General features: G+C 42.8%; 1 protein-coding gene across 1 annotated transcript in view; it reads right to left on the bottom strand.

Moving 5' to 3' along the window:
• Positions 1–10,916: 10,916 nt before the first annotated feature.
• Positions 10,917–16,488, bottom strand: part of LOC105889387 (alpha-amylase-like) — a 30,480-nt gene continuing 24,908 nt past the window's right edge. Inside the window, exon 15 of the transcript XR_006152910.1 lies at positions 10,917–10,988. The gene's annotated coding sequence lies outside the window, so the exon portion shown is untranslated. The remainder of the gene's footprint in view (positions 10,989–16,488) is intronic.

The following is a 16,488-nucleotide window of genomic DNA, read 5'->3' as shown; positions in this document are numbered from 1 at the left end:
AAGAGATAGGGGGAGGTGGTGAGAGAGATCTCTCAAACTCATGGAGATTTGAGTGGGTATTTACATCAGTTGGAGGAAAGTTGAGAAAAGAGAAAAGTTTTTAGGGGAGTTTGGGTCCGTTGAAGTCAACCAAATTTCCACAGCACAGGGAATCAGTGGATTTGAGACACACAGTGTCAGTCACAGAGGCGGATGCCGTAGGAAATCTTCATTCAAGGCCTGTTGATTTCTTCAAAGTCTGCCATGGCCATTAGCGCACAAGTGGGACGTAGACTTATCAAGCCGCAATTGATTTTGTACAAAAGGAAAATCTTCACACAAAATGTATACACCATAAGATCCTGCAACCAAGTTCTTTTTTATGCCTACCAGTGATTCCTCTTTCCCCATTTCTTCATATATCAGTAGGGATCAGGGAGTAGTCCAACACATTTATGCCAACATTGCCTGACCCTCTGTGGAATAAAAATTAAATCACTAGCTTAATGACTTGAATGTTAACTTTTTTCCCATTTTCAGTGTTAAATATAATAATACTGGTTCACCGCATAGCAGTACGTGCCCAAAACATTTCAATTAAGATAGTTAAAGCTTGCCCAAAAGATTCCAGAAAAAAGTGAAAAACACTAGAGGCTGGATATGTTGATGGCCTCATGTCTTCCAACAACAGTGGGTAAAAAAAGATACCTTGGCTGTCTTAGGCTTCTTTTGTTTCTATGCAACCTTCTGTCATACTCTTATTTTATCCTTGGGGCTCTGGCATCCAAAGTAGATGAGTGTTCCCTCTGTAACAATCAATTTAGTTTTTACCACTTTAGAGACGAAAGCAAGGATGATCATCTGTTAAGTTAAATGTATTCCGCACGGCTGCAGTGCACTTGTCGATAAGTTGAATGCGGACACTTACAATAAACATAATTTACCCCTCCTTGGCAAAATCCCAGTTGTAACATCCCAAACACTGACCTTAAATCTGGCCAAGAAAGAAAAAAAATTGCATGCTGAGTTGTGTTTCATCGCCGATCTTCACAACAGCCTTGGACATGAAAATGCGTACGCACACATGATTCATACACGGTGGTCTCTGATGTGTTGTGCTTTGTTATTGTGAAATAACGGCAGCCAAATGATGGCACATTTTTCTCCACAGTTTCATTTGGAATTCCTCAAAGGACTTGGAGGCATAGATGCTGATTGCGCTCTGGAGAACTCAGCATATACAGAACTGGCAGTGGGATGAAGACGCGACACATTTCTTGGGGAGGACTCTGCAGCAAAGGGGCAGAGAGAGATGAAATATAGATGGATACTGAAGGATTACCATCTGTTTGTCCAAGCACTTTTCAAATCGCGGATTGTTACACAGCCACAGTGAGAATGAGCACATATATTTTCCAAGCAGCGTTGTGCAAATATGCATTCATTTTGAGCGCAATACATTTTAATTACCTGATCGCTCCCAATTTATTAGACAAATCATAAGGAATATACACATGAGATTTTATTGCTAAATATGAAATTAGTTTCTGGCTTGTCATCATTTATTGAGAATATCCAATTAGCAGATCATGTTATTTAAAACCAGATCTGCCATGTACATATTTAATAGCAAAAAAAGCAAAGCAAATAGGAACAGTAGGAGTGTGGTAATATATCTGCCATCCCAGCCAGATCCTTCAAGCTTGCGATTAGACAAGGGAAAGGTGCCATTTTTTTTTTTTTTCTTTTCTTTTCATTCATGTGCAAATTCGCCTTGATTTGCCATCTGCGTATGTTTGCTACGTGGGGCGGGTGGGTGGATCCAGTTTAGTGCTCTTTCTGCAGATCATCTCATCAAAGTGAAATTTTCTTGTGAAGTATGGCTACAGTAGTGGACACGTGGCATACTGACGTTGTCCATGTAGCCATTGGGGGAAAAAGATACATCCATGCCATAACCCATATCTCAACACAGTTGCCGTGTTTGTCATCGATTGCCTTTTGATTTCGATTGAAGCCTCAAAATGGCCGCTGTGTTTAAAGCACTAATAAGACTGCTGGGGATTAGTCTGCAGGATTTGAGATGAGCACTCAAAGTGCCCTAACATCCATGGCGTTCAGTTCTCATATGGGCTCTGAGACCATCTGGCCAGTGCAGCGAAGCAAAACAGACATGGAAGTGACCTCAAGGAGGAGAGTGCCAATCAAACGATTCTTTGCCCCTGTTTACATGGTTATGTTTGTCTGTCCACAAATTTCAGCAGTGTCCCAGGGAAGCTTCAAAAGGTTAGTAGCAAGAAATAGGCTTGTTACTATTCCGACATTCCAAAGTTTCAAGGTGAGGCCGTTGTCAAGGCATCAGGTTTTCTTATTAGTTTCTGAGTGGGGCCATCTTATTAAGGATTCAAGAAGGGACAAGCTCCTCGAAGAATGTTAATTAGTGTGACTTTAACAAAAGACAGAGGATTCTGCCATCTGCCTACCATAACAAGGATTCCTTGCTAATTAAAACACCTAGGCCTGCTATTAAAAAACAATACCTATAGAAGGGTAGTAGAGCAGAGGTTTGCAGGATGGGAAATATGAGGAACACCTTTTATATGCCTCAAGAGTACTGTGTAATATCGCTATTCGGCTTGGTAAGGCAGGACACTACAAATACAGCTGAAGTGTTTAATCTTTCGAAGAATATCTGTGCCTTATGTCATTTGTGTTTAATATTCTGCCAGTTATTTCAACACAACTCATATTACCATATGTCCTCCATCCCAGCAATCTATTTTTGGTATATTTCTTACCACATAGTATGTAGTAGTGTTGGGCTAGTGTAGAGTTTTGTAGTTTGTAGACTAACAAGTCACACTTTCAAGGCAACACTTCCTGGCCAAATCATTGTCAAGGTTACTTTGCACTCATCAAAGAGCAGCTTTTAGCATGACAAGACACCCAATATCCATCAACCTTAATCTTTTAGTGAGGTGCGGGATTTCACACCTCCATTTTTTTCCATCTCACTGAAACTTAGCTTGTGCTCAGTCACCTATGAAGGCGCAGGCCGCCCACACCCAGAGACGCCGCCACCGCCGCCCACACCCAGAGCCGTCGCTGAGGGACAAACCCAGGCAGGCTGATATGGCTGCCAGCTAAGGGGCCACTGGGGATGGGCCCTGGTGCAGAGCCTCCAGGTTTAATTGATTGTTGGGGGAAATATAGAAATCTGTTATGCTTGAGAAGGCAATTTGTCGAGAATGAATTTGTCACGGGGCACTGGGTAGTCGTATGCGCGGCGTCAAGATAAGGGAAGAGGGGTTGACTCGCTGCGAAGTCATGATAGCACCGAGATGTCAATCACAATGAGGCTCAATTACACCCCCCCCTCTCTTGTGATGAAAGAAAAGGACAAGAGCAGACGAGCAGGGATGAAATTTTCCAACTGTGCATCGGTTGAGCTCTCCCAGTTGAAAACATCAAATGCCTGCCTGCTTTTTCGCTAAGCTGCCCTTAGCATCATTGTTTGTGACATCCCTCTTTTTGTAGTTTCGAGTCATCTGGTCCCGGGGCAGAGACTGTGAATCTATCATCTCTTTACCACACGCAGCAAACACCCTCCAGGCACTGGTTTCATTTCAGGGCCCTCATTACCTTTTAATTGCCTCTAAATTGCATTGTGACTCATCACATCAATAACTCTATCTGTGTAAAGCACAAAAATCAACTTGTGGGAGTGAATGTCTTTTTGAACTGAGGCCTCCTTGGACAGAGACACAGGAGAGCAGAGAGGGGGTACACAGGTATTTGGGCAATGCCAGTTATGAAATCAGTTTTAGGAGTTGAAATGCAGCCAGGACCAGGCACTGCTGGCACATGCAGCTCCCTTTTAATCCCTTTTGATTGGACGCTGTTGTTTATGACCCTAGGTTACTGGCAACTGCTGGTCTCAGCTTTGCTCTGACCTTCATCAGAATATAAATAAACTTGTTGCCTGCCTGAAACCCCTTTTTTTTGGCAAATGCCTGATGACTATTTTCCGTGTTCAGTGCAACCATTGCCTTCTCAGAAACATTGTTACTTGATAGGCTTATTGGTCATAAAAAAAACACTATTAGAGGGGGAAAAAGTGCCATTTCTATTAAGGCAACAGTAAAAAAAATTGAAAAGTCTCTATGCACACGCTGAGTTACCAGGTAAACAGCGAAGCCATGTTCTAAAGGTAAGTATGCATGTCTGAGAGGGGAAAAAAAAAACATTAAATCAGATCTCAATGTTCACGACGTGAAGGCAGCATCTCTCTCTCTGCGCAGGTTTGTTTCTGATGGGAGTAACTGGCAGGCTTCCATTTAAATGAGTCCTGAATACTTAATCCAAGCTTCTTTCGGGCCTCTGTAATGTAACGTCAGTAAGACAGAGGAGAGCCGCGCTGGCGAGACAGAGCTCAGCAAATTTCAAGAGGCTGGATTACTGCATCAAATGGATCCCTGAAGACTACAGGGTTGCGAGTTAGGAAATCGCAGCCAGAATCACAGCCACGCGCCGCGTCACAGTAATCAAAAAGAGAGGTGGAGGAAGAGAGAGAAAGAAGAAGAAGAAAAAAAAGATGCTGAACTTGTTCAACCTCTAATTGCTTTGAAAATACACAATCTCTGCTTAAATTCTGCCTAATGGCCTCTGCATAGTAAGCAGTGCACAGAGTATTTAAACCGAGATAAACACTGCAACAATCAGCTTTATTTCCCATCGCCAAAGCCATTCAAAAGCAACAAAACTATACGCTATCATAGAGCAATGCAGCGGCTGAGTATTACTTATCATCACATCTGCATTGTATTCAGCAGGAGCAATTTGATCTAAAATCCAAAAGATGAATGGAATTCGCAGAAGAGGTCCTGATGTCCTGTGGCCCTCCTTGAGAACCATTACCATCACCCCTCTGACTGCAAAGGAGCGCTGTTACGTAAAGCAGCCAAGTCCTGTTGGATCCTGGTCAGAGGAGTAGCACATGTAAAAGCATGTCAGCATTCATGTTAACAATTTCTCCCTGTTGTTATCAGCCAACACCAATGGAGCTCAATGTCAGCCAAAAAAAGTGCATGTACTGTACTATATCAGGATTGATCAGCCAGGTATGCCTACTCGCATACCAGCTCAGTTAACACACGGAGCATTCGCGCAGCTGTGGAGACGTCCGTTCGGGTGTCAGTGACCTATCTAGGTCGGCATCTGCTCTGAACCCCAACTGGCTTTAGTAATTAAAGCAGCCCTGGACCATGAGGCGAGCCTACCTACCTACGCCCGCTCTCCCCTAAGGAGGGTCATTGAACTAATTGAATCCTTACATACCCCTTGTCTGCTAAAGTGGCAGTTCTGTGGGTTGTTAAAAGTAATTCAGCCGTAGCTACCTCTCAGTTGAAATGATCCTTAACTGTTAGATCCAATTAAGTGTAGGAGAGGTGATGCCGTTGAGGCAAATGTGTGTGAGTATGTGCTGATTGGGGAGCTTCCACTTTGCATGTTCTTCGGCAAGTCTTGTTTTATCACAAAGATTATGCAAGTGCTTCTGCTTACACTTTGATGTAGAGTTGATTGTACTGATCTTCTGACCTTGCAAATCCAAGTTCTCAAGCTGGACAAACAGCAGCCATACGTCTCCACTATGTACCACAGACACTGCCTATCAAAACAAATAGCTCTGTGAAATTCAGCTAAGGGATACAACATTTTTCAAAAATTCTCACACACCTCATTGATACACAGGCAAGGTTTTGAACAGGGAAGCCCAGGAGTATATTCATGGTGGTGGTTCTACTTACTCAAAGCCTTGACTGAGAGGCTGATTGAAATGAATCACAGAGCAGAGAGACGCATCAGATCTCCAGCCAGATTTGAGAGCAGGCTAAAGCAGCAGAGCAGTGTATCCTGTGCACAACTCAAGTATGGACTCCTCTTCTCTGTAAGAACAGAGGCGCTATATGCACACCACACACTGAAAGTGCAAGTGGAAAATGCAACGGTCGATCTGTACTGGCACTACGAATGTTTGCAGCACTATGTACAAGGATATGGAAATATATGAAAGAATATTCAAACCACATTTCACCGTTTCTTTCTAGTGCTTGTTATTCTTTGATTCCGATGAAAGATCTATGCATCTGTGAATTACTTATCACTGAAAGGCACGCTTGGCTGTTTTAACATGCTGAAGCTTTGAGATAGAGCCAAGGTAAAAGCAACTCTATTTGCCATACGGCTGCTCAAAAGTCTACAAGGGCTTTCATGTTTTCTAAGGGGGAAAAAAAGGTGTGGTCTAAAGCAATGCATGTAATTAAAAGCCTGGTAAAAGAGGAACACAAACACAAGCAAACAAGCAGGCTTTGGAAAACATATGCTCATTGAGAATGGAGGTTGAAAAAAAAAACCTTCTTCATCCTTGGTACCGCAGGGGTCAGTCAAATTGCCCATAGTGAAAGCCCAGTGCAGCTGAGCTGATGTTCCTCTGCCGTTTCCTCTGCACAGAATGGTATAGGAGGAGGAGAATGGATCCTTAAATCAGACCCTCCAGGAAGTTGCGATGTTGCGATCGCACCAATTCACGCGAATTCAACGATTCCCCGCGAATTCAGCGCGAGGTTGCAATTTTAACACATCACCGCAACTTTCCCGCAACTTTGACAAATCATTGTCATCTCCCACAACTTTCTCCCTTCCGCGGCTACACCAAGGGCGGAAATTCTGCCCTGCAGACACTAGCAGAGTTCTGAGAATGGCTACACCAGACGTGGAAACGGAACGCAGCCCATGTCCTCCGAGAATTCAGAAATAGATCTGGCTTCAATTTTTATAATTTTCTGCAAGGTGTGCGTGGCCCGTTTTTACATAGAGTCTGGTAATACATCAATGAAATGTAATGAAAATTATTTATTTTGCTGTGAATAATGAAGGAAGCAATGAATCCGATTATTTCCCAAACCCCTGAGAGCTGTTGCCATGGAGATTTAACATTACTTTCTGTTTGAAGATAAGGTAGCAGCTAGTGTTGAAGAATGGATAACTTGAAATTGGACGACTTTAAATTAATATATGAAATTGAACAACATAAACACCTATACGGATAAAATAAATCAACAAGGATAGCAAAACAGATTGATCTGCATAGAATGAGAACGGCAGAAACGCAGGAAGGACGTCAGACAGACAGATCAGTGACACAGGCTGTTTTTTCCGTTATATGTGAAGGCTGAAACATTCATAACATAGCATTCAGTCTTACTGGTGGTCCTTTTGTAATACCAACAGGTGCACTTCGTTGTGGATAAGTAAAGCCTATGTACTGTTCCCGCTACGTGTTTTACACCACCAGTGCGTTAACGTAGGTAAACAGACAGCCAAACTCGAGTACACTACTTTATTGATTGTCAGGTGAAACCTGAATCAGAGCAACAACAGATTACAGCACAGCTGGCTAACAAGTGCTAACGTTAGCTATTAACGGAATTATGAATGAATAACGGTCATATCGCTATATTACTAATAATTAACACTAACACAGTTCATAGAAATAATATTTAGGTCACTTAAACATGTTTATCACAGTATGAAACAGTCAAAACACGTAGTCATTGTTTTCGAGGGTGTGAGGGAAAGCATAACACAAGGTTTACTATGAGCATATGAAACTAGCATATGTTTCTAGATAACTGTCTAACAGCTGTTGCCATTCTCACGAGACGAACATTTTAATGATGTCAAAGTAAAAGTCCAATACTATACTTCTGTTCGTTTCTATAACAACAATACAAGCATACATTTGCTGGCCTAAATAAGCAGAGGGCAGAACAGCCTATTTTGCTACATTTTTGTAGTCCTGGTAATCTTTTGTTTGGCATGTTGGTAAGGTTATTTAGGGGGCCATTTATCAATGCTTTTGTTCTTTAATGAATGTTGGTTTATTAATTACTTATTTTTCAACCAATAACTGAATTATAATTACAAAGAGGGAAATTTGCAACTTTTTTATCGCAACTTTCACTTGGTCCCGCAATTTCATCGCAACAAACACCTAAAAAACACCGCAACTTTCATCGCAACTTTTTGGAAAAGCTCCCGCGAAATCAGGAATTTTAGGCCGCAACTATCACAAAAAAGGCCCGCGAAATCCTGGGGGGACTGTTAAATGGTAGCAAGAGGGTCGTATAATACTGCGGAATATGCTATAAATCCTAACATACCATAGGTGGTATCCAGGTTCCAAAGTTATACGACTCATTCATTTTTTACTAGAGCTGTCAATTGATTTAAAACAATTTGCTGTGGTTAATTGTGATCAAGACTGAAGCCTGTAATAATGGATATTTAAATATAAAATCAGCATTAATGTAAAATCAACACAAAGAAAGCATATTTAAATTTGAATGCTGATTGTTCAATAATACATTTTTAATTTTAACTTTTAACTTGAACACAGATTCTCTGGGATTGAGATGAAGATGTGGAGAAGAAGAGAGACAGACTTTTGGGAAGGGAGATACTTTGGAGGGAGTTAGGGAACATTGGATTGGTTGTAAGTTGAAGCGCTCAATAAGGGTGTCAGGTGTACATTGGATGCCCCCCAGATATTTTAACCATTACATATGTACTAACAGAAGTACTAAAAAACTCGGGCAGCTGGGTTCATTTGTTTTAACACGTTAAATATTTTAAATGAATCGCAAAAATTAACATTTAGATATTTTTATTAAAAATAACAAGCCACAAACATAAAATGCCACAAATTTAGGTCGAAGTAAAATTTTTAAATATTTGCACTGGGATGACCCATCACGAAGACTTCAAAAACTACTCTTTGAAAATGACGTGTCGGTTATCAAAAAAAGTTTCATGTCCGAACCCCCAGACCTCCCCCTATGTCTGCCATGCATCCTTCTGAGGTCAGTGGGAAGAGTTGAAGGGATGCTTCTGCCGGGCCTCGCCTTTGAGCTGGCCCCGTCTATGGCCATATTGATCCACCAGAAAGAGGAACTTTGCTCATCAAAGCATCTGAGGGCTCTTTGAAGGTGTGTTGATCAGTCCGCCCTTATCTCTTACCACAGACAGGACAGCACTCCAGTAGAGATAAAAAGGAATAGTTCCAATAATCTCCCACCCCCGCCAACTCGGATGCAGCACACCTATGTTGTCGTATAGCGGTGATGAGATGAAATACTGATCTCAGAGCAGATTGTATACAATTTTTTTTTTTTATTAGATCAAATTGATGCCATTGGGACCTCTGGTGACTCTTCAGGAGAATTTGTTTGAGTCTGGTGCTCTAATGAGAAATGATGTCTCCCCTCTCCTCCGGGGCGTTTCAGACCATCACAGGGCTCCGTGGGCCTCATGCTGGTGGATCGATGGAACAGAACAGGCCCGCACCGCACAAAAGACAGGCCAAAGGTGTACATGCGTCAATATAACGCCCACTGTGTCAGAAACCTCACAGGGGAAAGTCACAAATAGCCTCTGCAGGAATGCAGGAAACCGATGCCACCTGTCAAAGGACAGGCCGTGATGGCGTTAAAAAAAACACCTTACAGTTGTGTCTTTGCTGAGCCTCGGATTGACAGGAAACATTTCATGGCTGTTCTTTTTGACAGTGGCTTCATGAAACGTCGAACCCCCCCCCCCCCGATGTTATGTTTTTGATGCAGCCCGTCCTCTCTGTTCAGTCGTACCGCTCTGACGGTCCACACACCTGTCTTTGGGATGGCTGACTCTTTCATTCCATGGCCGAGCCACTGTCTGTTAACATTCCTGTGATACCTTAACAAACCAATCAATGGAGGTTAACGTCAACAGTGGCCATGTCGCAGCAATTACAATGTCAGGCCTGACTGTCTTTGAAATTGATTTTGCTCCAGATATAAATTACAAGCATAATCTGGCGCCATCTCTGCGGCCACTCTTCTCACAAAAAGTTTGATTGACGAGTATCAGGCGTACAATGGGAGATTGGAGTTAACATGGTGTGGCATTATCTAAATTGCGTTTTGACAACTTTCTGTCTTTCCCCGGCCGCCGACACATGCAAATTGACTTTAGCAAAAAGCGAAAATCTATCATATGCCAATTACAGTTTTCCACCGGCTCAATCTCCATCAGTAACTGGAAAAGGGTGACTTCTCTTTCCCTCTGCAGCTCTATGAACTGCATTTTGAGGGGCTGATTCAGTGCTGGCATTATTCTCAAGGATAGCCTGTAATGAATGAGTGAAGTGAACATTTCAGAACGTTACAGACGTCAGGCTGTGACTAGCCTTTCATGACACTGGCACGGAGGAAATATTACTGGCATATGGACATATCTCCCATTTCAGTAACTCCAACAAACGGATCCTATTTATAGGGTGATGAATGGACATCCACGGGAAAACAGCCTCTTCAATATTTTATTGATGTATTCAGAAGTCTGCAGATGACACAATGAATCCAGTTCCTTTTTCCAGAATTAGATCTGAAAAGTAGGCCAAAGAGACACTTTATTATGTTCCTAATGTCCCTCCTATTGTTTTATTCACTTCAAGCAAGTGAAACCCAGCCAGTGGAGCAAAGATTTTTTACCTGATCACTTTACGGTGAATAAAAGATACCGAGGTTAATATAATACAGTATAGCACAATGCACAGTACATCCTTGGCAATACGTTTCTAAATGGCCTTTTATGGAATAGACATATGAAAACGCATTTTTGTGCCAATCATACTAAAAGCTACAGGTGTTTGTTTATTTATTTATTTGTTAGGCATTTGATATAACTTGGCATAATTTGCTCATTTCCATAAAATAAACAATTAACATTTTCAATGAATATTCAGCCATACGAGCAGTGCTTTCGTTTCAGTTGTTCCATATTCAAACACCAGCCCAAACATGCACGCAAAATGGGGCCTCCATATACATACCATATGGTCAGTTCTAATGACTTCATATAAGCTATCAATCATGTAATCCTCATGAAAGTCGATTTCCTCTCCTTTCATCCTGCAAAACACAAACACACTGTCATTTACATTTAGGCCATACCACTGATGCCCCACTACTCCCAGGCCCCACTCGCAGATAGCAGCATCATTATTTCAGTATCAGATTTATTGACCAAGTATGCGAAAACACACACAAGAAATTTGGTTCCGGCCATTGGCGACTCTCAAGCAATACAGACAATATACACATTATTTACAGGCAATAACCAATATACAAACAATATACAGATACAAGTTTGTGTGGTAGTGCAAGCAAAAATAATGTGCATCACTTTTGGGTCAAGACAGATGATACTGGTCAACTATTCACAAGGGGAGCACTGCTGAAGGGAAGGTGTTGGAAAAGGTTGTGTCCAGGGTGTGAGATATCTGTAATGATTTTCCCTGCCTGTTTCCTGGTTCTTGAGGAGTACATGTCTTGGAGGGAGGGCAGAGGAGCATCCAATGATTTTTTTTATTTCTGCTCTCCTCACTGTTGCAGTCTGTTCCTATCGTGTTTTGTGGCAGTTCTGAACCAGACTGTGATGGATGTGCACAGGACAGATTTGATGACTGCGGTGTCGAACTGGCCCAACAGCTCCTGTGGCAGACCATATTTCTTCAGCTGCCAAAGAAAGTACATCTTCTGCTGGGCCTTTTTTGAGGATGGAGTCGATGATTGTCTCCCACTTCAGGTCATAGGAAATTATTGTTCCCTGAAATGTGAAGGTCTCCACTGTTGACACTGGGCTGTTGGATATCGAAAAGCAGTGCTGAGGGGTGTCTCCTGAAGTCTGCCGTCTTCTCCGTCAGGCTCAGTCCAGCTGCACTAATGAGCCTCAGCACTCCCCGTGGCAGTCTGCGCGGACCCCCGACAGGCAAGCACAGTCAGTGAGCAGAGGTAGCTCCTAGCTAGGTGAGAATGACATCAGATCACACTCACACTCGGTGGCAGGCTCTGATTCAGACTGCCGTCGTCCTCGCCACCCCTTTCAGTCGCCCTCTCCTCCCCCTGCACCAGCCTGTCTCCAGGCGTTGTGTAGTCATTACACCGAACCTACCCAACACCACTGCTTCATCAACGTGCAAAGGTCCAGTAGTTAGTCATCTTGGGTCGCCTCTGTGATTCCCCTGGTCTTTGTCAGTTTCCTATAATGTCCCTGCCTTGGTGCCTACATTGCAATTTCTTATTGTACATTTAAAAAGGATGTGATGCATGATTTAGTCAGTACTGTTGTGCTTCTTAGACAATTTTCTGCCACTGTAACCATTTCATCTTTCACTGCCTTACTTTTGGTTAGAAGCATCTATCAAAGTGATAGAATCTAAATGAGCACGCAAACTTGAAGAACGGACCGGAAGACGCAGTCAGGATTCTGGAGTTTATTTCAGCGTGGATACCCCGTCTAAGCCTGTTGCTCAGAGAATGGCCTAGCTGATTGTAGAATATGTTTGTACCAGTCAGTCAGGTAGAATGCAGGAGGGGAGACCACACCCTACAGGTAATGGCAGGAAGGGGGAGGGGGTTCACCTGTGGGGGGAGGGGGAGAGAACAGAGGACAAAGGGGGATAGCAGGAAGGAGGCTATCTGGGGGGAAGGGGTTCAGATGCTTACGGTTCAGGTCTCAGTGAGACAGACAGAGTACACATTAGAAGGGTATAAGTTACAGAATCAGATGATACAAAATAACAGTAGAATAGCTATTTTCGTTTCTATAAAAAGCAAAAAGCAGCAACGCTGTTAGTACAGGAACAGAAGTCACACATAGCCTTCACAGTGTCATAGTCATGGGTGTATGTGACTGTTGTGACTGACATTGCTGTCTCCGTGTGAGAGCCAAGATGAAATCCAAATCAAAGTAAACAAATGCTCCTCAGCACCAGACAGACTCATCACGCACAATCGTGAATGTAACACTGAAGCCAATGAGCCACGGGTGTTACAAGCACTGCAGCCAATGATCCAGTGTACACATGCAGCGCCTAGACCACATGCTGATCTCCACCCCAGTATGTGTGTGTGTGTGTGTGTGTGTGTGTGTGTCATCACTGAGTCATCAGCAGAGTGAATCAGTGTAGGTGCGTCTGAGCTGCAGGGGCTGTTTCATTAAGGCTGCTGGCCACTGTGTGTCTGTACTCCCCCTCAGTGCGCTCACACACACACACACACACACACACACACACACACACAACACACACACACACACACACACACACACACACACACACAAACACAGGCAACTGCCATATGGGCCACATGCTATTCCCTGTCATGAGGCATGCAGTAGCCTGTTAGCTACCACACATCATCAAACAGTGTACACAGTAGCCGACACACAGTAGTGATAAACAATCAACAGTCAGCTTTCCCCCGTCCTCCCTGCACCGTCTTCATCCTTGGCAGCAGATAGGTGTTCACTGACAGGATGCAGAGGATGACGCCAAAGCTCATCATAAACAATAGGGCCCAGATAATTACTTCTATACTGATGCAGCAAAATGGTAACTATGCTGTAAAATTGACAGTTTATTTTACCTTATTAAAGGTACGTTCCAACTTATTTTATACTCGCTAAATAGTTTTGCAAGACAAAGATGTATTGAGTAATTTGGTATATGACTGGAGTTCGTTCCACGCCTTGCTTTCCTTGAGAGGTCAGAGAAGATATTGACCTCTGGGGATATCTGCCACACAGACATGTCAAGGTGACTGAAAGAAATGTTATGTGCTCAGGTGGGATACATTACAGCGCCGGAGCTCGTTCCCATTTAATTACCGTTCCGCCATCTTTTCTACTCGCCAGATATGCCGCAGACAGCACAGGGTTTGTGAGTGGATGGACGTGCTAAAAGAGATCCCATAGAGAGTTAGTAGGTTAATTACACTCGTACCCCATGGCCAGTCATATGGACACCAATCTGCTGCAAGATGAAAATGTCACCTCTTTCCATACTTAATTGTGTGCAAAGAGGAAGGGATTATTTGGTGCTCTTGACTTCCTCTATGCTAATCTATAACATAAAGCTCTATTGAAAAGGCTTCCACAGTATGAGTTGAGAGAGTAGTCAAATCAGCCACTCGGTCCGGAACTGATCAATAGTCACTAATGCTTGTTTGCAATGATCAATGAGGGTTATCGCCATCCGGACAACACCAGAAGATTAGTTTTCCTTCTTGATCTAAATACTATTTAGCGAATAGTGAGATCAATTCAGGCTAATTTCGCAGTTTTGTTACTAAGTGAATAGTCAGGTCATGAGGTGCGCTGGTATTTTGAAGGCATGATCCTTGATAGGGGTACTGTGGTCCCTGGAAGGCGTGACTGATAGACTTCCTCCTGTTACATGACATGGAGTGAATTGAGCTACCATTGATCTACATAGGAAAAATCATCAATTCATGACTGTAGTTCAGGAGAAAGTGTGTTTGAGATCTAATGTGTGTGTGTGTGTGTGTGTGTAAGTGTGTGTGTGTGAGAGTGAGTGAAATTCACACCTCACATGTTGTGGTTGCTATAAGCAGCATACGAATATTTCACACATAGAGCACTTACTTTTTTGTATCACCAAGGACATGCAGCACACTGCTTTCTTTGCTATAGAACTATCGTGTGGTGTTCTCCATGCCCTCCCCATATCTAAAGTACAGTCGGTAAATAGAAAGTGAACATAACCCTGGCAATCCTCTATATGTTTAAAGGTTCCAGGTATATTCTATTATCATATTATATCATCAAGTTTTTTTTCACACTGCACACACAGTATTGGTGGACCTGATATATGCACCACAAAAATAATATCAATAATACATGATTCGTTAGTTGCTTTCGCAAAGCTGATTCAATACATTTACAAAGGGTGAGACGACCATTATTCCACTATCAATCAGATTTTTTACCCAAGTTATGTAAATTATAGAGCAGTGGCACAGAAATCATATTCTTGCCATAGGTTTCCGTGCAATGCATTGTTATGTTCTGATGAATGATGAAATGATGCAATAAAATAGTCTCACTGGGTCATTTTGTAATCTAACCCCATTTATATAAGGGTTACAGGCCTCTTTCCTTTTTCTTTAAGACCAGCTATGGAGCTGAAAGTAAATATCTTTCTTGTTAGCGTTCAATGAGCCACCATTCCCCTGTATGAGCATTCAAGGAGTGTAGTTTATCACAAGCCAATCTCCTGCAATGTTGCCCCAGGTAACATACATATTGAATTAGCACACATCAAAGAGACTCTGAATGACTAGTTTCTAGTGATAAAATACACTTTTTATCTCCTAATTATGAGCAAACCACCATAAAAAATGGAGACTTCATTGCACTCTTTCTTTTCTGAAGAAAGACAGGAACAGGGTGCATTCAAAACCCACAAGGAAGGAAGTCTAAAAACTATAATGGATTGATACGTAGGCTTGGGGATTATGACTAACACTGGGGCCATGAATGCCCATACAAGACGATGCTAATGCGTGACATGGGTCACTGTACGGCTTTTTATAAACATTCGCCTTAATCCTGTGGATGAGATAACATCAGCCATCACAGTTTAATCGGGTAACGAGAGCGTTTTCTTTTAAACTCCCAAGAAGATGGTTAGCCTACATAAAGAGGAATAAACAAATGTCTGTCATGGAGCCCCACCAGAGTGAACTTCACACAGCAGTTACCGTGGTTACTGCACTTGACTGGACAAGAGGAAGTCCTCGGCAGTTACTTAGCTGTCAAGGACAAACAAAAGACGACGATCCGAGGGAGGAGAGAGAGAGAAAGAAAGAGAGAGAGAGAGAGAAAGAGAGGGAGAGAGAGAAAAAGAGGGAAGAGAAGCAGCTGCTCCTGTCATGCTCAGGTGCTCAGGGGTAGCTCAGGACCCTACCGCGGCGCCACAAACCGCTGTGGCCCAAACCTGTGGATAACAGGGGACGAAAAAAAAACACCTGACAAACTCACTCCGCTTTGATTTATTATTTTACAAGGCAGGATTCACACAGCCCTTAGGCTGAAGAGGAAACTCCGAGGCTAATGCAATTACCCTCCTGCGAGAGACAGCAGCAGCTGATGGATTTTATTTATTTATTTGACTTCAACATTGTCCCGTGCATTCATCTTCCTTTCAGACGGATCATTTAACCATCTAATTGACCGCTCTGTAAGTCGGTAAATATTTTGCCCCCCATCTCCATACACCTGTGAGGCAAGAAGTTTGTGACGTCTAGGCTGTATTCAAAGTCAACATCCCTAGTAGAAGACATGAAGAAGAAGTTAGGCTTTGAGAGTTATGGCCACAATGGCTCTTGGTCAGTGCCGACGTTTTTGTTTCCAGTTGAGCTTTTAGAACACCGAAAAAAAAGAGGAGAGGCAAATGAAACCATTGCATGGACACACTCAGGCAAAACACCCAGGGCAACAATTTAGACCGTCAGCTAACTGTCACGAACCGTTGACCTGACTTGGCTAGTTTCTTCCACCCGGCTGCCATTAACATGCCAATCAGCCTTCCCGGCGAGCACCCAACGA

Source organism: Clupea harengus, chromosome 17 (genome assembly GCF_900700415.2).
Source record: "Clupea harengus chromosome 17, Ch_v2.0.2, whole genome shotgun sequence".
Lineage (NCBI taxonomy): Eukaryota > Metazoa > Chordata > Actinopteri > Clupeiformes > Clupeidae > Clupea > Clupea harengus.
The sequence above is the reverse complement of the archived record's forward strand: the minus strand, read 5'-3'. Positions and strand labels throughout refer to the sequence as shown.